At 39.9% G+C, this 23,682-nt stretch overlaps 1 protein-coding gene across 34 annotated transcripts in view; it reads left to right on the top strand.

Annotated features, from left to right (window-relative positions):
- Positions 1 to 23,682, top strand: part of MITF (melanocyte inducing transcription factor) — a 226,937-nt gene that overhangs the window by 59,397 nt on the left and 143,858 nt on the right. For 4 of the 34 annotated variants that reach the window (XM_067043668.1, XM_067043666.1, XM_067043657.1 and 1 more), the window contains exon 2: positions 5,562 to 5,660. The exons of 28 other annotated variants lie outside the window; for them this stretch is intronic. The gene's annotated coding sequence lies outside the window, so the exon portion shown is untranslated. Of the gene's footprint in view, positions 1 to 5,561; positions 5,661 to 22,552; positions 22,664 to 23,682 lie in introns of those variants that run through there. 2 more of the 34 variants (XM_067043665.1, XM_067043661.1) reach the window with 2 other exon arrangements.

Genomic DNA, 23,682 nt, shown 5'->3' with positions numbered 1-23,682 from the left:
GACTGGATGCATGACTGAGATGGGAATAGAAAATAACTGGGTAACATTTGAGGAAATAGACGAGGTAGTGGGGTGTGAGGCTCATCGCTGGAGAATGCAGAAACAGGCATATTAGCTCATGGTCTGGCACGCTGCAGAGGAAGAATAGTGTGTTTGCGTAGGGGGAGAAACTGTGCAAATGAAGAAATGCAGGGAGGAAGGAAGAAGCTTAGCAGGAAATAGTTGTGGAGGATTGGAAAGAGGAAATAACTGAGAAGTGACTTGATAGAAAATTGTACATTTATTTCCTCTGCTGTAGCTCTTATTTTTCTGGTGTACACATTTGACACCTTTGGTATTTTTGTTGTTGTTGTTTTGAGTGTGATTTATAGTATTCTCTTTTTTTTCCCTCCTAGGATATCATGTCCATTTATTTACACAAACTGATACACCAAAAATGAGCAATCGGACAATGGCATTGTAGCCTCCACGTTGTCTTCTCTTCCTAGGACAAACTCTTCCTCCCCTTTGTCAGTGTCTTTCCCTGTCTTGTAGTTCTTCTGTCAGAAGTACACTTTTTTTTTTTCTTGTAGTCCTCTACTCTGAAATGGATTTAAATCCCCTTGCCCTGCTCCCCTTACCGTTTATAATGTTTAAAGATTCAACATTGGCATCTCATTTCAGCTATTCATGTCACTATAATGAAGGCGGGGGTGGATTTTTCAGGGCCGAAAGCTCTTGGAGACCACTGTCAGGTGCGCTGGGTGGTTGCAGGGGGTGAAGAACTAACTGCACATCTCTAAGTTGAGTGTTTTTCTTTTTTAGTCTCTAACCTTTTCTTCTAGTGTTATGTTAAATTAAGAAGTAATTCACAGAACATCAAATTCACCAGTTTGAAGTATATACTTCAGTGGTTTTTAGTTTGACTTGCTTGTTCAGTCGTCACTATTATCTAATTCCAGAACACTTCCATTATCTCCAGAAGGAGCCCTGTACCTTTCAGCAGTTAGTTCCAACTCTCCTTTCTCCTGTCCTCTGGCAACCGTTAATCTGCTTTCTGTCTTTATGGATTTGCTTACTGGATATTTCATATAAATGGCATTATGCAACATATGGCCTTTTTTTGGTGTGGCTTCTTTCACTTAGCATGAAGTTGTCAAGGTTCATCTTTGTTGTAGCGTGTGTCAGGACTTCATTCCTTTCTACGGCCAAGTAATATTCCATTGTAGCGCTATTCCACATTTTGTGTATTCATTCCTCAGTTGATGGACATTTGAATTGCTTCCACTTTTTGGCTGTTATGAGTAATGCTGCTCCGAACATTTGTGTGTACGTTTTTGTGTTGTAATATATTTTCATTTTTCTCAGGTAGTTACCTACAAGTGGAATTGCTGGGTCATATTGTAACTCTATGTTAAACCTTTTGAAGAACTTTTAGGCTGTTTTCCATAGCAGCTATACCATTTTACATTCCCACTAGCAGTGTACAAAGCTTCTATTTTCTAGTTTCTCCATATTCTTGCCAACACTTGTTATTTTCAGATTTTTAAAATTATAGTCATTTTAGAGTGTGTGAATGGTCTTTATGTCTGACTTTTTAAATGGTGGGACTTGATCCTTCCCCACACCTCCACCACTGCCTCTTTCATTTTAAAAAATGGATATTGTTCTTGTCATTTTTATTAGATTTTGAAATGAGCCTTTGCTAGGACTGAGAGAATCTTGAATAGTATTTGAAATACTGCTTTATGGTTGGGAAACAACATGCTTAGAGAAAGTAACTGGACCAGAAAATAGAAGTTATGGCCTACAAATTAGGATTTATTCTACCAAACCAAGCCTCAAGTAAATATTCTCATGTATAAATTATAGAAACCTATCATTATACGAAAAAAGTCAAAAAAGAAATTTGGTAATAAAAATTTGTGTCCCTCTTTAGTTTGGTTTATCTTCCTTGTGTCCCTCTGTGGTTTGGTTTCTTTTCCTTTGGTTTTCTTTCTTTCCTTTTTTTTTTTTTTTTTTTGTTGAACTTTAAATACTTTTTCGGCCATCATATGCTATTTCCATGATGATTAATAAATTCATTTATAGAATAATCTTGTAAGATCTCTTAAATCCTGTAGAAAAAGCTCTGTTAACATTAGCCAACCCCATTTTTATTCTGTTGTTTCAAGTGGAAACATCATGGCTAAGGGCCCAGCATTAAGAAGCTTGAACAATTATAGACTCTTTATCTTCCCATTCATTAGATATAATTTTGTTTTTAAAAAAATTAAATTGCTCAATTTCAGTTGAAGTTTAGCTGTCTTAACCCTTCCTAATATTCTCTATATGGCTTTTCATTGTAAACTCTGAACGTGTCAAATCAACAGCAATATATTTTTGTTACTCTCTAGTGTAAGATCAACACTCTCACCCATAAACATGTCATGAGCACTTCTGTTATGTGTAGAAACCGATCTCTGATCTTTAGGAACTTACAGTTGAATACAGAGAACGTTGATACCAGTAGATATTATGGATGTAAAGCAATTCCTCTTTGATGGAAGAGGCAACTATGATATAATTGACATGGGGATTTTAAGATATCATTTCCAGATTTCATGCAGTAGGGAAACACACTGAACTCTGATTATTCCAGGGAAAGAAAATTAGGAAAAATGTTGGAAGGAGACAAATATTTGTTGACGACCTACTGAATGACAAGCTGTGTTTGGAGATTGATTATGTAGAGTATGGTGGGTGAGAGCTCCAGCTCTTGAAATCAGATGGCTTCAGTTTGAATCTTGGCTGTGACAACTCTCATTTGTGTGATTATTGTGAAAATGAGAGTGAGTGCCCACAATCCATAAAGATGTCGTAAGGATTAGAAGGAATCAATTTAAATGACTCCTCTATTCAGTGCCTGGCACATAATGGGCACTCAAATGATGTTTATAGTCTTGTTGTCAGAATTTTTTTGTAATTATAATTATTTTAAATTTAATTATTACAACCATTACTTAAGAAAAGTAGTATTACATACATTTTTAAATGAGAAAATGAGGCTTAAATAATCAAGAAACTTGCCTATAGCAATGGTTCTCACCTGGGGACGATTTTGACGCCCCAAGAGACATTTGGCGACATCTAGAGAGATGGCTTTGGTTGTCACATCTGGGGTACACGGTGATACTGACATCTAGTGAGTAGAGGCCGAGGATGCTGCAGAACATTCTGCAATGCAGAGGACAGCCTGTAGGATGAAGAATTATCCAGACCAAAAGGTGAGTAGTGCCAAGGTTAAGAAACCCTGGCCAAGAGTCGTGGACCTTCTAGGAAGCGGAGTAGGATTTGAACCAACTTTTCTCAATCATATGTTTATATTTTCCCCTTCAAACTATTTCATTTCTTCATGAGAATCCAAGGAGTGAAATAAAGTAAGTTTTGACAAGTCCCTTTAAGATAGTCTAGTGGCTTGGGACTCAACTATGACTTCATGGAGAGGGTGACAAACCAAGTCCAGAGAAACTGAGGTGATTTATTCTTTCACCATTCATTCATTCATTCATGTATTGATTTGCTATTCATGTTTTAATTCATGTGTTGATCATTAAATTCTCCACACACTGAGTGAGCACAGACTCTGTGCTAACTAATGGTCTGTATTCTCATGAAACTTCTATTCCTCTAGCCAGACAACTCTCAGAAATGGAAGAGAACATTTCTGAAATGTAGCATAAGAAGTGGAAAAAAAAAAAAAAAAAGATTCACTATAAGAAAATCCAGTTTATGAAAGTTGTCTTATTTGAATCCTCACATTAATCTTTGTTCGTTTATTCATTGATTGCTCAAATGTATGTATGCATGATATCCTCTTGCTAGGAACTGTGTTAAGTCCTGGCACTGTATACTCAAGGAAATCTGTCTTCTGTTGAACTTTGCATAAATCCTTATATAGCCTTCAGAAAGAAATTGCAGTTTTATCATTCTCATTACCAGTAAAAATCTTTTTAGAAACAGGAGCTATATTGGTCTGTGTTTCAGATGACTCCTGAAATGAGGTTAATGCTTGGAAAAGAAAGAATCTTCCTTGGATATTGACTGAGCCTTGTGGTTTACTCTTAATAATTATTTTAGTATGAAAGAGTTTGCTGGGCTTTGTGGGAAGTATCGTAAAATACCTAATTTTCCTCAAAAAAAATGCTTGGCTTATAAAAAAAGATTGGAATACAGCAATTCTGTTTTTTAAAAAAGTCTCTATTCTGATAGAAATTCCTTTAATGACAGAAAGCAAGTGTGCACATGTATACACACACATCCCCCCTCAAAAAGATATATCAAAGGCTTTGATTCTTAACAGTTTGTACTTTTATCCCATGAAAAAGCAAGAATTACTACTCATATTATTGTTATTATGAATTTCATTGACCTAATAGCTCTTTTTTTTTTTTTTTTTTTTTAAAGTAACCACAAATATCCCCATAGTGAGGAAGAGGCAAACAGTTCCCTTGATGCTGGGAAGTCCCTTTCTTAGAAATATATATTCATCATGGATGAGCTAGGCTCATTTTTTTTTTTGGTTTGTTTGTTTGTGTTCTAATTGAAATAGAAGAAAGAGTTTGTGAGGCAGATATACCCTGTGCTATCCAGAAGGAAGGACTGAGTCAGCATCACAGATCGGTTTCATCGGTCACTCTTGTGTAGTCTGAGCTGTTTAAACAGTTTAAAAGTACATGCACTGAGAGGCTTAATTCTTTACTATGAGACAGCCAACTCTACTATCTTTCTGAAGTTCTAAAAATATATATAACCATTTGTCATGACAGATAATATAATATTTTGTTCCTTGATCAATTTTTGCCAGTTTGGTTTGTCTACCCTGCCCCTCACATCAACAATTAATCTCTCTGAACTCTCTGTACACTTTTGGGGTTGAGGCCCCCCCTTTTTATTCTGGCTCCCCTCAACCCTTTCCCCGTTGTTTACCATTTACCTTTTTTCTCTATGATTCTTCCATGTCCAACATTGAAAAAGTTTTTTATGTTTAAATCTCTTTAAAAAGAATACATTAGCACTTGATATTTTTGTGTTTATTTTTTAACTGAAATTTCGGAAAGGTTACGTACACAAGCGCACTTACGAGTTGATAGTTTCAGGGCTTCCCTGGTGCCGCAGTGGTTAAGAATCCGCCTGACAATGCAGGGGACACAGGTTTGAGCCATGGTCCGGGAAGATCCCACATACCGCAGAGCAGCTAAGCCCATGCACCACAACTACTGAGCCTGCGCTCTAGAACCCATGCACCACAACTACTGAGCCTGTGCTGTAGAGCCCGTGAGCCACAACTACTGAAGCCTGCACGCCTAGAGCCCATACTCCGCAGCAAGAGAAGCCACCGCAATGTGAAGCTCCCACTCACTGCAACTAGAGAAAGCCTGCACACAGCAACGAAGACCCAACGCAGCCAAAAATAAATTTAAAAAAAAAAGGAAAAGAAAGAGTTGATAGTTTCAAAATGTGGTTTGTAGTATATGAGGGCAAGATTTTTCATTTGGCACTAATGTGTTTCCTCGCGAATTCGTTTTCTTCTGCTTTTCTAGAGTCTCTGAAGGCTCTCAGAGGGGCCCCAAGGGGCAGAGACCATCCTGAGGGAGGGAGTTTTGAGTCCAAGGAGAACCACGGGTGTTGGCTGTCTTGTGGTCAGCCCAGCATGATTTAGTCCTAACACTTCACCATGCAAATCTTATCCCTTGAATTTGAAAAGCTGTGAAACAATTTTGTTCTACTCATTAGAAGAGTGAAACCATGGTGGGGTATATGTGAAGGTCTTACAGCTGTAGTACATATTTACTGCTAGTGATTCTAAATCAAGTTGGTTTTTCTCTTTTTTTTTTTTTTTTTGCGGTACGCGGGCCTCTCACCGTCGTGGCCTCTCCTCTTGCAGAGCACAGGCTCCGGACGCACAGGCTCAGCGGCCATGGCTCACGGGCCCAGCCGCCCCGCGGTATGTGGGATCCTCCCGGACCGGGGCACAAGCCCGTGTCCCCTGCATCGGCAGGCGGACTCTCAACCACTGCACCACCAGGGAAGCCCCTAAATCAAGTTTTTAAATAAAGCTTGCTAATTTCTGGATGTCTTATAGAGACAGATGGTACAGGAATCACTCTCTGACTTTCACGCTTGTTGTTATTTAAGCTAACAAGAAACTGAGTCTATAAAATGACGTAATTTTTGTCTTGTACCTTTTTCCTCACCTGATAATTCCTTTTGCCGCCTTAGCTAACCAGTTCATATTAGAAAAATAATTCCTCTATTGCCACATGTTTCTTAACATTCTCTCCATTTTTTCCCGATTTGAGATATTTTGCTCTTGTTAGATAGAAACTAGAATTTTAAAGTAATATTTTAACAAATATTCACTATTTTACCTAAAATTTAGAAGATAACTTGGTATTTTAAAGGCACTTCAGCTAAAAACAAGAAGCTCTTTACAGTCCGCACTAGCTCTGATTATTTAAAGATTTGTTCTCTTTTTCTGGGGTGGGGGGAAAAAGAGTGAGGCCTTCCCTGACTACCTGATGTTATACTAATTCACAGCTACCTGTTGGTTTCTTTCATAGTGATTAAGAACATCCGTGAGCACGGATTTTCATCATTCGCTTATTTGCTTGTTATTGTCATCTTTTCCTCTAGACAATACATGCTGTAAGGGCAAGAAGAATGTTCATTTTGTTCGTTATACCTCAATACTGAAAACATTCATGATATATAATAGATACTCAAATATTTGGTGAGTGAATAAATGCATTTCTAGAAGAATGGATATAGAGTTATTATAATTTAGTCCCTTTAATGTGAACTAGTTATGTGAAAAACTACCTTGCAAAAGCAAATTTGGGGTTCAGGGTATCTGAAGTAATAAACTTATTTTTTTTTAACTAAGGGATTTTACTGTTGTTTTAACTGAAAGTGTTTTTAGAAATGAGGAATTCATTTCATAATAAAATGTTCTTAACATTGAGGGTCAAGAGCCAATTTATAATTTGAAGCTAAGGATTCTTTTCTGGAAAAATATATTTAGCTCATTTTAAATTTATACATGTAACAATAAGATTTATGGACTTTTATAGGTAGGCCCTTGAACCCATATGCTAAGAACTTAGGCTGTTCTCTCTGAAGCTTTGTATAAAGAACAAATCTCTGAATCCCACTACTGGGCATATACCCTGAGAAAACCATAATTCAAAAAAAGTCATGTACCACAATGTTCACTGCAGCTCTATTTACAGTAGCCAGGACATGGAAGCAACCTAAGTGTCCATCACAGATGAATGGATAAAGAAGATGTGGCACATATATACAATGGAATATTACTCAGCCATAAAATGAAACAAAATTGAGTTATTTGTAGTGAGGTGGATGGACCTAGAGGCTGTCATACAGAGTGAAGTAAGTCAGAAAGAGAAAAACAAATACCGTGTGTTAACACATATATATGGAACCAAAAAAAAACATGTTCTGAAGAACTTAGGGGCAGGACGGGAATAAAGACGCAGACATAGAGAATGGATTTGAGGAACGGGGAGGGGGACGGGTAAGCTGGGACGAAGTGAGAGACTTGCATGGACTTATATACACTACCAAATAAAATTGCTAGCTAGTGGGAAGCAGCTGCAAAGCACAGGGAGATCAGCTCGGTGCTTTGTGACCACCTAGAGGGGTGGGATAGGGAGGGTGAGAGACGCAAGAGGGAGATATGGGAATATATGTATATGTATATGTATAGCTGATTTACTTTGTTATAAAGCAGGAACTAACAGACCATTGTAAAGCAATTATACTCCAATAAAGATGTTAGAAAACAAAAAGAACAAATCTCTGAGAGTTTAAAGATGGAAATTTTTTACTTAAAACTCTGTGAGCCTATGGACTTGTAATTAGAACCGCAGTTATTGTTAGATTGGTTCCATGTGTAATTAAGACAGGAAAAAATACAAGCCAGTAAAATGAGTAATGCAAGGAAATTCTGATGCACTGCTTCCTTTTGAAGAGGTTTTTACACATTCATCCCTGTCTAGTTCTCTGTTGGAGATTCTTATCTTGGATGCCTAAATTGTTCAGAATTTTCATCATAAAGGAAAACAGTTGAAGTGGTCTGCCTTTTCTTGGGGAAGCTCTCCAAGAAAGTATTTCTAGCTGGGCCAGATTCTCTCTTAACTTATATGATTTCCTCCAGCGTGTTGGTTGGTGGTCTTATTGCCTGATTTCTCTTTTATTTAAAATTCCTGTGTGCCGTTGTAGCTTTCTGGAGCTATATTAGGGATGACCTAACACACCTCAGACCTGAGGAATGCTTGGATGTTATTTTATGGCCTTTGGCAGTCAGTGGATCTCTTACTTCTTTCTGTCTGATTAATGGGGAGTTCAGAGCTACAGTTAGGAGATAGTTCTCTTAAACTTACTGCTTTGATGGATTTAATGATAAAACGTTGGCTAGTGCCCAAAGCAGATACATGAAATGGGCTCCGTTTTACATTTACCTTGTCAAAGGCAGTTATGCAACAAATGCCATATATATATATTTTTTATAACTGGTGGTTTTTATTAATTAATTGATTTTTGGCTGTGTCTTTGTTGCCGCACGCAGGCTTTCTGTAGTTGCGGCGGGTGAGAGCTATTCTTGGTTGCGGAGCACGGGCTCTAGGTGTGCAGGCTTCAGTAGTTGTGGCTCGTGGGCTCTAGAGCGCAGGCTCAGTAGTTGTGGCACACCGGCTTAATTGCTCCATGACCTGTGGGATCTTCTTGGACCAGGGATTGAACCCGTGTCCCCTGCATTGGCAAGTGGATTCTTAACCACTGCGCCACCAGGGAAGTCCCTACAGAAGCCTTTTATATTGATTAAAGCCAATTAATAAATGGAAATGTACTTTAATTTGTTCCTCACCTGTGGTTGAATGTGATGAGTCTTGATTGCCTACAATGCCATATATACAGGTAACACCTTCATTTACTAAGTGCAGTAATTAAGGCAGAATATTTTTTGCTGCACCTCTGTGGTGCATAAACCACTTCGTTACCTTTATTTGGGTCAAAGTGTTCTTTATACAGCCTTTGAGGTACTGACCTTATCAAAGCAGTTGATCTTCCAGTGACCCATTTTGGAATAATATGGACACAATGGTGCTTCTCTAGAGTTGATCTAAAGTATTGTGTATTTAGTAACTAAGCAAAGTTATTCTCAGTGCCAAAGACTATTGAGACTTGGCTATATATTTGATGGTACTCCCTGTTTAGCAGTTTGGTATGTTGGAAAGGTACTTGGTAGATCTTTTTTTTTCTTGATATGAATGCATATCAAGATTATATTAGATTTTATACTCGTCAATAGTTCAGTCAGTATTTACTGATTACTTTATATAGCTGCTCTAGAAGTAATTACCAGGATTCAATGATGAATCAAAACCAGGAGAATCATATAGGTTTTAGTCTAACTGGGCATCGTTTGGAAGGCATAGGTGGTACGCTTAGTAATTATTCTATGATAACAAGTGTAAACTGGGATTATTCCACGAAAATTGGGACTAGTGGGTCACTTTAGTTAACACAGGCAGGGTCTCTGTCCTCGTGGAGCTTGTAGGCAATGGAGGAGATAGACGTTAATCCAATAATCAGATAATCAGACTTCCCTGGTGGTACAGTGGTTAAGAATCCACCTGCCAATGCAGGGGACACGGGTTCGAACCCTGATCTGGGAAGATCCCACATGCCGTGGAGCAAATAAGCCTGTGCGCCACAACTACGGATCCTGTGCTCTAGAGCCTACGAGACACAACTACTGAGCCCGCGTGCCACAACTACTGAAGCCCAAGCGCCTAGATCCTGTGTTCCGCAACAAGAGAAGCCACCGCAATGAGAAGCCCGTGTACCGCAATGAAGAGTAGTCCCCGCTCGCCGCAACTAGAGAAAGCCCGCGTGCAGCAATGAAGACCCAACACAGCCAAACATAAGCAAACAAATATATAAAAAATAATCAGATAATAAATACCAATTTATAGTTGTTAAAAGGTTATAAAAGGCCATATAATAAGGGAATTTGACCTGGCCATGGGGTTAGGGAAGGCCTTCCCAAGGAGGTAAATTTTCATGCTGAGTTCTGGTAGAATATTTCAGAAGGAAAAAGCATGTGCCAAAAGCTTTAGGGTGGGAAGGGAGTATGATGTGTTCCAGGAACAGTCCGATGGGAGTGTCGCAAGCATAGACCTCAGCGTAGAGCATGTGCGGGATGAGGCTAGGAAGCCACACCACGCAGAGCCTTGATTGCCCTGGAAGGGTTTAGATCTTTACCCCAACTGAAATGGCAAGGCATTACAGAATTTAAAGGGGGGGGGCTCAAGTAGGTGGAAGGGTCACATGAGCAGGTTTGGGTTTTGAAAGATCGTTTGGGCTGCAGTGTGAAGAAGCGATAGAGCAGTGGTGGGTGGGGTAAGACAGGACTGGGGGCAAGCGGAAATGTGGGGCGAGGGGTGAGATAGTTTCTGTGTTAGTCCAACCAAGAGACAACAGTGACTTTAACTAGGATGGTAACTTACGGTGGAGTTAGAGCAAAAGACGGGATCTGAGAGGTATTTAAGAGCAAAACTCAAAAGGACTTGGAAACGGCGTCTTATGGGGAATGAAGGGTGTCCGGAATTCTTTTGTGCCCACCTGTGATGATATGCAGTTCTCTTGTTTCCACTCAGCCTGTTTCACAAATTAAAAACGGCAGCACTGAGCAGAAACCACAGAACAGATAGAACTAGGTTCACTGACTTCTGAGAAGTGACTGGAGATGGTTCCTGAGAATTCAGAGGCTCAGAAAGTATCTTAACTATTTGGCACCATCAGCATACCCTGTAGTGTGTGGTGGAAATAGAGCACAAAGAAGGAGGTGTGTCGGAGGGAGAGTACAGCCCTTTACATTCTTATGCAAGAGTTGAACTGCAGTATGATCCCAGCCACTATTGCTGTGTGATTGATGTCTTACCCCGATCTCTCCTCAGGTAACCTGTAGGGCAGCGTGACTAAAGTCTCATTTAGGGTGCTAAAACAAGAATTTTCTAAATAATACCCTGGTGCACTGAAGGGGTTAAGGTAAGGATGCCCCGATGCTTCATCTGTGATCAGGGTGCATCTTAGACGTTGGACCCAACTGGTTTATCACATGGTTCTTTCACAAGGCTGTTACTCATATTAAAGTGTGATGTAATAGAACTTATGAATTAAAAATAAAAACCCACAGGGCCACGTGAGTGTGGATAAACACTAGGAAACTAAGTATATCTTTCTTTGTAGAACATAATGTTGTGGGTAGAAGACTTTTGCTTTTGCACGTGCCATAACATCAGGCCGACATTAGTATTTATGTATTTGCCTGATGATGAAATAGTAGTTGTTAGTAGCAGTTTGCTTTTTCCCTATAGGCTGGATTATGTCTCATTCATTCTGCCTTCTTGCTGACACGTGGGCATACATTTTAGCATCAGTTGAACCAGACCCGTTTCTGGGGCTGTCTTGCAATCTTAGCTCAGATACTGTACTAAGAACACCAACATTTATATTAACATAAGAGACATGCTGTTTACTCTTTAGATATTAAATACCAATTTTATGGCATTCTGAAATTCTTAAGTGTATCTTAAGTGTTCTTCCAAAAATATTGTTTCAATTAGATTAGAAGAAGCACAGGTTCTTTTTCATGGGTTTCTCTTCACTTCTTTTGCTTTTAGCTCTTTAATCTCAGTGAATTATGAAATTCTAACCCAGTTTATACATAGAGATCCAGTTTGCATTAGCAGACATTTTTTTTTGGCTTCACTGGAGGTGAGGAAAGATGTTGTTAGGAATTTTCATTTTCTTCTGTCTCCTCCTTTTTGTTTTTCTTTTATTTGTAAAGCTTAGTATCTTAAGCAGGCTCATCTACCTTTGGCCCTCCATCCTGAGCCTGGCATTGGCTACTTAGGAGAATTGGATGTTGTTTTTCAAAAGCTTAGTACAGATTTTGATAGCTTCTTGAAGGATTTGATACTGAGAATGACCAAGGCCAGTGTTCAGGAATAATTCAGGTGGCTTTGAATATTGCTTGCCAACTCATTGCTTTACTAAGCTTTGAGTCATATTTTAGATTAAATGTGGTTAACTTTTTCCTTTCAATTCTTAAAACTTTATACACTGAGTTAGATATGTGGCTTAAGTTTAAATTGTGTTTGCCATAAGTGGGGTTCCTAGATTACTGTCCAGTGTTAATTTGAACAGTCCAAAGATTTATTTGGTGGCAATATGCTTGGATTTTGGAATTAAATAATAGAGCTAACCAGTTTTTTAAAAAAAATCTTTATTGAAGTATAATTGATTTACAATGTTGTGTTAGTTTCTGGTGTATAGCAAAGTGATTCTTTTTCATATTCTTTTCCATTATGGTATTACAGGATATTGAATATAGTTCCCTGTACTATACAGTAGAACCTTGTTGTTTATTTTTTATAAATTTATTTGTTTATTTATTTTTGGCTGCATCGGGTCTTCATTGCTGCACAGGCTTCTCATTGTGGTGGCTTCTCTTGTTGCGGAGCACGGGCTCTAGGTGCACAGGCTTCAGTAGTTGTGGCTTGCCGGCTCTAAAGCGTAGGCTCAGTAGTTGTGGCACATGGGCTTAGTTGCTCCACGACATGTGGGACCTTCCTGGACCAGGGCCCGAACCCGTGTCCCCTGCATTGGCAGGCGAATTCTTAACCACTGTGCCACCAGAGAAGTCCCTGTTGTTTATTTTATATGTAGTAGTTTGTATCTGCTAATCCCAAACTCCTGATTTATCCTCCCCCACCCCCTTTCCCCTTGGTAACCATAAATTCGGTTTCTGTATCTGTGAGTCTGTTTCTGCTTTATAAATAAGGTCATTTGTATCATATTTTAGATTGCACGTATAAGTGATATCATGTGATATTTGTCTTTCTCTGTCTGGCTTACTTCACTTAGTATGATCATCTCTAGGTCCATCTACGCATTGTTTCATTCTTTTTTAGGGCTGGGTAATATTCCATTGCATATATATATATATATATATATATATATATACACACCACATCTTCTTTATCCATTCTTCTTTTGGTGGACATTTAGTTTGCTTCCATGTCTTGGCTATTGTGGGTAATGCTACTATGAACGTTGTGGTGCCTGTATCTTTTTGAATTATAGTTTTGTCCAGGTATATGCTGAGGAGTGGCATTGCTGGATCGTATGGCAACTCTAGTTTTTCTTTTTTTGTGTGTGTGGTACACAGGCCTCTCACTGCTGTGGCCTCTTCCGTTGCGGAGCACAGGCTCCGGACGCACAGGCTCAGCGGCCGTGGCTCACGGGCCCAGCTGCTCTGTGGCATGTGGGATCCTGCCGGACTGGGGCACGAACCCGTGTCCCCTGCATTGGCAGGTGGACTCTCAACTACCGCGCCGACGGGGAAGCCCGTAACTCTAGTTTTTTAAGGAACCTCCATACTGTATTCCATAGTGACTGCACCAATTTACATTCCCACAAACAGTGTAAGAGGGTCCCCTTTTCTCTATAGCCTCTCCAGCATTTATAATTTGTAGGTTTTTAATAATGGCCATTCTAACCATTGTGAGGTGATGCCTCATTGTAGTTTTGGTTTGCAGTTCTCTAAATTAGTGATGTTGAGCATCTTTTCATGTGCCTATTGGCCATCTGTATAAAATACCAGTTTTGATCTTTGATCAAAAGATCAGTTTTGATTAATTCTCTAAAAAGACATGTAATTTCAACATTCTCTGTATGATAAGTGGAACACATACGTTGCTCTAAGTTTATTAGAGTTTTTCTTAGCTTAAAAATCCTCATTAGTGACAAGGAAATAATGATGCCTACCTTCAAGAGCCATTATGAGAGATAAATAAGGATATTCATTCATTTGTTTGATTAACAAACATTTGTTAAGCATCTACAATGTACAAAGCACTGTACTAGACATTGGGATATGACAGAGAACAGCATGAGGTCCTTACTTTCATGGAGCTTGTGATCTCCTTCATAGTTGTAAAGCACATAGATGAGCAGTAAACGGTAGCTCTAATTGTTGCTGTCCAAAATTTGTCTAAAACTTGTGATCTAAAAGATGTTAAATTATTTGAGAATTTTCCTGATTTTGAATTTGAATTAGAGGTGTTAAAGAACTTCCATAGGTATATCTGCACATTAATTTTAATATTCGAAAGCAGTGATTCTGAACTCTGACTGCACATTAGAATGACCTGGGGAGCTTTTAAGAAACTACAGTGCCAGTGTCAGGCGGCTGCCCTCCGGAATTCCAATATAATTGGTTTAGGGTGGGACATGGGTACTGGCCATTGAGGAGCTTGAAGAAGCTCCTCAGGGGATCTTAATGGCCATCTATGGTTGAGGTGTACTGCTTTAAAGGTAGTGATATTTCATGAGTATTTACACATTGTGGTTAATGGTAGATTTGCTTTTGACATACCAGAATGTTTAGCTTGATGTGAGAGAGGAGCTCTGTCATCAACTATGGAATGACCAGTTTCGATGATAGGTTTCAGAATTAAATAATGTGGCTTCAAAGAGTCGGATATGTGGACTGTAAGTATGACCGCCGTGGCACATCTGTGTCACCTTAGCTAAGTCACTTTACCACGCAGACCTCAGAATTCTCATCTTTAAAATGAGGGATTTGGTTAATGGCAATACTAGCATTTTGCTCTGTTATAATGTATCATTTTAATGCCCCAGTCTATGAATTACCCTGTTACCAGGATGATTTCCTGGCCTGCTGTATTGTTCTCTCCCTTTCCCGTAGCTAATCAAACCAGTGGTGTACATCCAACCAAAGTCTGTCAGACCGTCATCTGGCCGAAAGACAGCTAACTCACTCTTGAGAGAGTCGGAGTAAAGATACAAACTTTATTACAGTCTGTGAAGCATGGACGAATGGGGAAGGGGTAGGGGAGTTTGATGATGACCTTGGACCACGTCTGGACTGAGGCCGACTGTGTAAAGAGAGACTAACTAGGGTAGGTGTGTGAGGCGAAGCACAGAGGTCGTGAGAATGCAGCACGATGATCCATGAGAGAGACGGCAGGGAGAGCTTTGTCTTTGACCTCATGCCAGTTTCAGTCCCCGGGGTCCCAGCTGTATAATTCCTGTCCTTGGGCAACTGGGAGGTGACGTGCTGTGTCCTTAGCATTTCTCCTTCGTTGTACTCCCCTCAGTGCGTTTCTGTCCTTTGCAACCCCATATGCTTTGAGTAGAACATTAGGTTAGTAGAAACTTTGGAGAAACAAATGGGGCAATGATAAAAATAGAAATGGGGTAAGGAGAATAAGCAAAATAGTGCGATATTGTGGAAAGAATGAGGATAGTGAGTTAGAGTCTTAGCTCTGTCCCAGAATAGCTCAGTGACCTTATCCAAGGTGCTTGACACTAGCAGGCTGGTCTAAAATGGGAATGGTGCAATCTCATAGGGATGGTGTAATGAAAATTCAGATAACGGTTGTAGAAATGCTTTGAAAAGGTAAAAGGGTATGTCCGTGAGGGGCTCGCCTTGTTAACGTATTTGGGGAAGGCAAGTTTTGAGATGTTTGCTCTCAGAGACAGAGATAGTAGAGAAGAGAAGCAGAGTTATAAAATATGCCTGAAGGACCAAGTTTTTAAGTATTGATTTAACTCTAAATAAACTATTTCTTTCCTTCTGTCAATTTTTAGTTTTCACAGCTTGATTTTTCTTTCACTGGTTATTATTTCATTCTTAGAACTTCTAGTTATTTGTTGCCTAAATTGCCTCATAGGGTTTTTCTGATATATATTTTTAGATACAGTTCACTTTTTTTCATGAAGTTCGGTTGCACATAGGGGTAATATCAACAGAATTCTGTGTGTTATGAGTTAATAATAAAGTCACTGTTTTTCTTTGGCTTCAGTGAAGAGTAAGGATTGGGTCATGAGTGCAAGCGATTTAGCTCATTGGTTTCCTTCTCGTCCTCCGTTGGAACATCCTAAAATCATTTTGTGGTCTCCCACTCAGTGGGCTGGGCAGACAATGGGAAACGTTTATGATTGGAATCGTAAGGGTGTCCAGAGTTCAGGACTGAGGGAAATTGGCCCAGCAGTGAACACACTTAGCATTTGGAAGCCTGGCTCACGCAGGATTTTCTCATCCTTCTGCATTACTCTGCAAGGTAACTTTTCATTGACACAGTTGGGTAATTAAGTAAGATAAAGTGAAATAAAAGGAAAATTTGATTGGTCAGTAGGTAGAATGTGTACACAGTCTTTTCTATCATTTATGCATTTATTTACACCGAGTGGAATACTTTTTCCCTCCTGGAAGTGCTCTTATATTTCCTAATGTGTTGGGGCATGAATATCATTCCCTTTCTTGGAGCCACTTAGACAAATTCAGTTTATATCAGAGGCACAAGCATAAGGATTTTTAAAATAGATTTTACTGCTGGAAAGACCTAGGCCATTTTTCCTCATGTTCCAAATTGTTTTCTGTTGCTTTAACGGAAAAGGAAGATTATCAGATGCTGCTCGTAGATCTGACATTGGACCACGGGTTTCTTGAATCATTAGCAGCTTTTATGGAGTTATCTAGTGGCCACATATTTAAGATTTCTTTAAAAAGTATGAAGTTTATTATGTCCAGTGAAGTATGAACGAAGCATGCAAAACTGTTCTTTTTAAAAACTTACTGACCGGACTTCCCTGGTGGCGCAGTGGTTAAGAATACGCCTGCCAATGCAGGGGACACGGGTTCAATCCCTGATCCGGGAAGACCCCACATGCCATAGAGCAACCAAGCCCATGTGCTACAACGACGGAGACTGCTCTCTAGAGCTCGTGTGCCACAGCTACTGAGCCCACGTGCCACAGCTTTCTGAAGCCCGTGCGCCTAGAGCCTGTGCTCTGCAACAAGCGAAGCCACCGCAATGAGAAGCCCGCGCAGTGCAACGAAGAGTAGCCCCCGCTCGCTGCAACTAGAGAAAGCCCACGCGCAGCAACGAAGACTCAGCACAGCCCAAAATACATAAAATTATTTTTTAAAAGACTTACTGATAAGTTGATTAAAGTTTACAGAGTTAAGTGCAGTGGGAAATCAGTAATTTTCAGAGGGTGCTTTTGTTTTTTGTTGGTTGGTGTTATGAACAAAAAGTGAAAATACTTAAGGATCACAGATAAAATTCTGTAATAGGGCACTGGAAGAGAGTTGCTGATCCCTTCTTTTTTAGGGACGCATTAACTACAGAAACTTGATGGAGGGCTATGAAGTAGTTAATTTAAGTGTCCCTGGAAGCTATTATATGCTTATCAATATTACGATTGAGTATTGTTTCATTTAACCTTCTGTCCGTGGGTTAAATGGTATATGATTGGCTCCTAGAAACCAGGAGAAGAGCTCCATACCATTCATCAGGTAATTGTGTGAAAGGGCAACTTTTTGATTTCCCTCTCAAAGAATCAGTTCTCCATAGACTTTATTTATTTATTTATTTATTTATTTATTTTTTTGGTGGTACGCGGCTCTCTCACTGCTGTGGCCTCTCCCATCGCGGAGCACAGGCTCCGGACGCGTAGGCTCAGCGGCCACGGCTCACGGGCCCAGCCGCTCCGCGGCACGTGGGATCTTCCCGGACCGGGGCACGAACCCGCGTCCCCTACATCGGCAGGCGGACTCCCAACCACTGTGCCACCAGGGAAGCCCAGTTCTCCATAGACTTTTGATCATCTTCCCAACATGATGCATTCATAGTGTCTGATGACCCAGGCTTATGGTACGTTTTATAAAGTATAACTTAAATATTGATTCATCGATTCATTCAATAAGTCTTTCCCCATTCTGTATTTTTAACCTGTCAATTTTACGGCCATTTTTCTCTGTAGTCTGAAATTTTGGTACCTTTATATCCAGAGATGTGCCAGCTATTAATTTATTGGTTCATGTAGAAACAAATGCAATACTTTCAGGTGTCTCTTTCCAGTGGAGTCACATTGGGGTTCACTTAATTTTCCAGCAACAATGTGTAGTAACACATGCGAAGTGTTGCCAACCGAGGTTGTTTACCTGAGCCTTGCTGCTCTGGAATTTTTTTGGAGGTCGTGTCATGCCCCTGTGACTGACCTTAGCCACTCTGACTGCACCCACTGCCCCAGCCCTTTCCCCCCCAGCAAAAACAGGTATTCACCCTAAATCACAAAAGTGAGGAAAAGAGTTTAAAAAGGTAACATGGGCTTCCCTGGTGGCGCAGTGGTTGAGAATCCGCCTGCCGATGCAGGGGACACGGGTTCGTGCCCTGGTCTGGGAAGATCCCACATGCCGCGGAGCGGCTGGGCCCGTGAGCCATGGCCGCTGAGCCTGTGCGTCCGGAGCCTGTGCTCCGCAACGGGAGAGGCCACAACTGTGAGAGGCCCGCGTATCGCAAAAAAAAAAAAAAAAAAAGGTAACAAAAGTTAGGAAAACTTTTTAGGGTAAAGTTTTCTGGTAAACTGGTACAGCATAGCCCAGGCCCTCAGGCATACAGAAAAAGATGTTCACCATAAGACAGTGTGGCTCAAGAGCTCAGACATACAAAAACACTCTTATCAAGCAGAATATTCCAAGGGCTCGAGGTTATTGCCTAGAAGCCAATGAAGGTCAGTCCTGAAGAAAGGCCTACCTTTGGAATGTGCGGGGTTTGAGCAACCCAGGCCTGCTGAGTTAATAAGTCTTTCCTGCCCACATATCTAGTAATATTTTATTAAATGATAATCGTTGTGAATATTATGCTGTTGTGTCTCTGGATCGTGTTGCCTTCCTTTAAGAAAAGTTGAGTTTTCTCCTGGCAGGCAGGTAGTTTACTTGGGGATCAGCTTGATTCTATTGAGGTTGTTTTTCTTTTTTGTGAGAGTGGATCTTGTGTAGTCTTATCGTAGGCCTGGTTTATCCCTACTCTCCACAAAGGCCATACCTTTCTGGACAGTAGGTAAGGCCTTTCTGGAGTCTCCACTGAATGCTGCAGGTGTTTAATGAAGTCTCAGGCGGGTTGGACTTTGTCTCCCTGCGCTCTGTGAGCTCTGAAAGCTGTTCTGCTTATAGCTTCCCAGTAGAGGTTTTTTTCCTGGTAGTCATTCTTCTCTGGTAGTTATTCTTTGCCCAGCCTTGCAGAGTTTCACACTCTCTGCATTTGTGTATTGCCCTTGAGCTAAAGGCTCAGGGAGACCCATAGGAAGATTTCGGATTTCGTTTTTTTTTGCACAACTCCTTCCTTTCTTGTACTCTGTCTTACATATTCTAACTACCTCATTCTCCCCAAATTCCAACCTTTTCTTCTCAACTCACTGAGATTGCTCTGCTCTACCTAGGTTGCCCCTCTCTGCCTCACAATCTGGAAAGTACTTCTAGGCAGAACTCTTTTTTTTTTTTTTTTTTTGCGGTATGCGGGCCTCTCACTGCTGTGGCCTCTCCCGTTGCGGAGCACAGGCTCCGGACACGCAGGCCTAGCAGCCATGGCTCACGGGCTTAGTTGCTCCGCGGCATGTGGGATCTTCCCGGACCAGGGCACGAACCCATGTCCCCTGCATCGGCAGGCGGATTCTCAACCACTGCGCCACCAGGGAAGCCCTAGGCAGAACTCTTAGGTGGCTGTATTGCTCATCTCATTTGTTTCTCTTCCTTCAGGGATCACAGTCCTGAAATGCCTATTGTTTAATGAGTGAAAACTGTCATTTCATATATTTTGTTTAATTTTCTAGCTAATTACAGTGGGAGAGATAATGTGGTACCATGCATTTACTCTGCATGACTGAAAGTGGAAACTTTTTCTAATGTAATTTTTATGTAATGGTTAAGATCAGAGGTTGAGATTCAGACACGTGGACTTCAAATTTAGTGTCCGGCGTTTACTATCTTTTGATCGTTGGCAGTTTGTTAACGTCTCTCTGACTTAGTTGCCTTATCTGCAGAATGGACATAGTAATATCTGAGTCATAGGGTTTTATGAGCATTATTTTTTATAGTGCAAGTAAAATGCTTAGTGTAGCTCCTGACACATGTTAAGGCTCGTTCTATGATGTTGATGTTGACGCCGATGACGGTAATGATAGTGACGGTGGTGGTGGGATTTGGCTGTATGTGTGGCTTTAAGTGAGGATGTTACATGGGAAAAAAGCGCTGTTAGGTTACAAAGTCAAGGTACCACATTTCTTGTGGCAGTTAATTGTCCCCGAAGTGTGATAGGATCAAGGAGAACATAGACATTTTCCGTTCCTCTGCTTGAAGAACTGTCAGAGAACTTACAGAGAAATTCACTAATGACTTCCAGGCATGGTAGCCAAGAGTTGATGCTTGTTCTGAAACTACTTATATAGACTTTAGGGATGTAAAACTCCTGAAGACTGTGCAAAATGCCTTTGAAAATCAACCTGATTATATCTTTAGTGTTTTGTTTCTTAGGCTGTGTGATGGATGTGTTTATTATATTTGTCCTCGTTCTTTTTGGTACACCTGAAACGTTCCATAATGTTAAAAACCTGTCTTACCCCTTCACATAATCCTGATGTGCATGTTTAAAAAAACTATTGAATTAAATGTACAAATTGCAGTATGATGGGTAGGATAGGTGTCACTTAGGTTAAGTTTTAAAATATGTGTAGAACATTGCCATGTACTCGTAATGACTCTGTGTGTGTGTGTGTGTGTGTGTGTGTATGAAAAAGTTGGTTTGGAAAGAAACAGCAATTTCGGGAAAGCAGTTTCTTTGTGAGGAGAGAAATGAATGGGAGGGAGAACAGGCAGGGGTACAAAAAGTCTTAAATTGAATCCCTGATGTTTTATTTCTGACAAAAATTGAATTAGAAATTTGGAATAACATCTTAAGGTCTGAATGGTGCTTACATGGGGATTTGTTATAGTCCTATTTGTATATTTGATATATATCTTAAAACCAAATATAATAACAAGTGTTCAAGTTGGAAGTAAAACTCTTTGCTTCAGTGCCTTGGTTCATGTTATATCAAGACTTTGGGGGATGTGTCCAGGAATGTGATTATAAAATTCATTATTGTCTTACTCCAGGACAATTGCAGAATATAAAGTTATGCTTCAGACCCGGAATACTGCTCCATCTGTATATATATTTGCAGAAGTTATTATTAGGGTAAAACTTGGTGGGTGGTCTACCTCAGTTTGAATTTTGGGAATCAGAGTGCAGGTACTTTCTCCTGGGCCAGTCTATGCTCTCCATCTAATTTCCTCACTTCTGAGCCGTTCGAATCTTCAAACTCTGAGATGGCTTCTCACTGCTAGGACATAGTCCATACAACTTAAGGAGACCTATGAAGTCCCCTATTGTTCCTCCCAAACATCATCTGCTCTTTCTTTTAGCCATCCAGCCATTCTTTGCTTGCTTTTTTCTCCTTTCTTTGTTTCCTCTCAGGTTTCTTGTTCATTCACTGGTTTTCCTTCCAGGTGTTTCCACTTGATTTCTCCCTTCATCTGTAACTCCCTCCCTGCTTCCCTCAGTTTGTTTTTGGCGGACTTTCTTATCATCCATCAAATCTGAGCTTCGACAGCCCTGCCTATATATGTATGGATGTATGTATGTATTTATCTGTCTGTCTGTCTGTATTTATCATCTATCTCTCTCATTTCTTCCCTCCCTCTTTCCTTCTCTCTCTCTCTTTCTCCTTATCTGTCTGCTTGCTACAATTCCCCAATATTAATGCTCATATTCTTACAGTTATTACTTACTTATTCATCTTCCAGCTTAGATTTTAAGCTCCGCTAAGGAGAGACCATGTTTCTTTTCCTTTCCCCAGCACCTCTGTAGTATGTGTGTAGTGTCTGGTATAATGTAGGCACTAAATAAATATTTGTTGAATTAATACATGAATGAAGTACGGTTTGAGCTTTTGCCTTCCATATTCTCACTAGATATTAAGTTTTTTATTGGAAACTACTGGATTTTAATAAAACATTTGGGAATTTTATGACTTTTCATAAAACATTAAGAGCATTTGGAGTCAAATGTATATTTTAAAGTCAGAAGTAATGTTAGAGTCTGTGGGCATTAAAATAGGTTAATTTTCTTTTAAATTGATTTTAAATTTTCTTACAAGGAGCACAGTTTGGAAAAAAATCAAAGAAGAGTGAGTGTTTCAAATGAAAATCAGCATTTGTCAGCTACACTGTTTCTAATCCTGTCTGATTAATAGGTTAAAACTTCAGTAGGATTCACCTTCAAGAAGAAAAAGATATATACATATGTATATCAGAAGTCTATAATGTTTTAAGAAAAGCAACTACAGTTGTTCAGTTGAGGCTATGATGGGAATAAAAGGGTCATACTGAAGGGGGACTTTTAAAGTCACGATTTGTTTTTTTTTAAAAGGCATATGAAGGGCGCAGTGTCTCTTCCAGTGTTAGCTAGTGTTTCCTTTAACCTTCTTCCTCAAAGGCCCATCCTAAAAAAAGGTTCAGCCTTGGTTTTTTTCCCTCTTTGAAAGACAATATCTCAAAAATGGTACTAATTTAAGCCCTGCTAAATGTCCAGATGCAGCACCTGGGAAAAATGAAGTTCAGAAGTTCACGATTTGGAACTGCTTAAGCTAGGAGAATCTTCTTGCTGCGGTTGCATGTCTGGTTCTAGAAGCTGGTAACTTCTTTCAGGTGGGCATTGATCCATTGGAACAGATGGCCCCAAGTGTGGATGTCTCAGAGAGTGAGGCCTGAGTGTGAAGTTGTCCAAGAAGTTGAAACACTTCTCAGAATATCTTCTTTTCCCGATGACAGCTTTGTCATTCCAACTAGAACTTTCTGGGTTGGAAGAGTGAACTTAATGAAGCATAAGAGAAGCCTTTAAGCTGTGTTGTCCAATATGGTAGCCCCGGCCACATGTGGCTCTTAAACATTTGAAGTGTGACTAGTCCAAGTGGAGATGTTCTCCAAGTATAAAATGCACACCAGTTTTTGTATGAAAAAAATAATGTAAAATATCTCATTAATAATTTTTAATTTTGATTAATGTTGAAATACTCTTGAGCACACTGGGTGACATAAGATAAAATTGATTTCACCTGCTTCATTTTTTTTTTTAATACGGTTACTAGAAAATTTAAATTTACGTATGTGGCTCGCTTTATATTTTTGTTGGGCAGTGCTGTTTGGGGTAGAATCTTTACCAGGGAGCTACATGAAACTTGGTCCTACTTATACTTTGACGTGACTGTTTACTTTGATACGTGTCAGTTCAGATCTGGAATGAAAAGCTTGAACTTTCTGAATTAGTTTCTTCATAACTTGCCATTTAAATGGAGCAGTAAAAGCAAGAGTAGGGTTTTTTTTTTTCAGTTGTACAAGAAATTTCTAGAAACTGAGAGCTTTGCAGAGCTAAAAATTCATTCCCATTGTTTTATTTTTAAGCTCTATTTTAAGTTTCTGCCAGGACGAAAACGTTCATTCCCTTTTGGGTTCTGATGGCCTGGTAAAACTTCTTTGTAAACCCAGAGGATGTGATAGAATTGGCACAGGAGAAAATTAATTTGGTTGGGATCCATGAATGGAATGGAGGTAATGTGCAGGGCTTGCAGAGTCCATTGTCATCCATCACTGCAGAGGTTCTGCGGCGATGCCGGGCTGCCCAGCTCGCTGTCCTTTGGACAGCAGCAGGTTAAGATACCTTCCTTCCC

The sequence above is a fragment of the Kogia breviceps genome, chromosome 10, assembly GCF_026419965.1.
Source record: "Kogia breviceps isolate mKogBre1 chromosome 10, mKogBre1 haplotype 1, whole genome shotgun sequence".
NCBI lineage: Eukaryota > Metazoa > Chordata > Mammalia > Artiodactyla > Physeteridae > Kogia > Kogia breviceps.
The sequence above is the reverse complement of the archived record's forward strand: the minus strand, read 5'-3'. Positions and strand labels throughout refer to the sequence as shown.